Below are 331 nucleotides of genomic sequence, written 5' to 3' on the forward strand. Positions count from 1 at the left end.
ACACGTCACGAACCAGAGTTGAACGCCCAAAACACGTTACAACTTGGTGTTCAACTCCAAGAGAAGCCTCAGCTCATGGATAGATCAAGCTCAGCCCAAGCATACACCAAGTGGGCCCCGGAAGTGAATTTATGCATCAATTACTTGCTCATGTAAACCCTAGTAGCTAGTTTAGTATAAATAAGACTTTTTACTAGTGTATTAGTCATCTTTTGACCCTTCAGTCTTTTGATCATTCAGGGGGCTGGCCTCTCGGCCATGCCTGAACCTTTCACTTATGTATTTTCAACGGTGGAGTTTCTGCACACCATAGATTAAGGGTGTGGAGCTT

The sequence above is a fragment of the Arachis duranensis genome, chromosome 7 (assembly GCF_000817695.3).
Source record: "Arachis duranensis cultivar V14167 chromosome 7, aradu.V14167.gnm2.J7QH, whole genome shotgun sequence".
NCBI classification, from domain to species: domain Eukaryota; kingdom Viridiplantae; phylum Streptophyta; class Magnoliopsida; order Fabales; family Fabaceae; genus Arachis; species Arachis duranensis.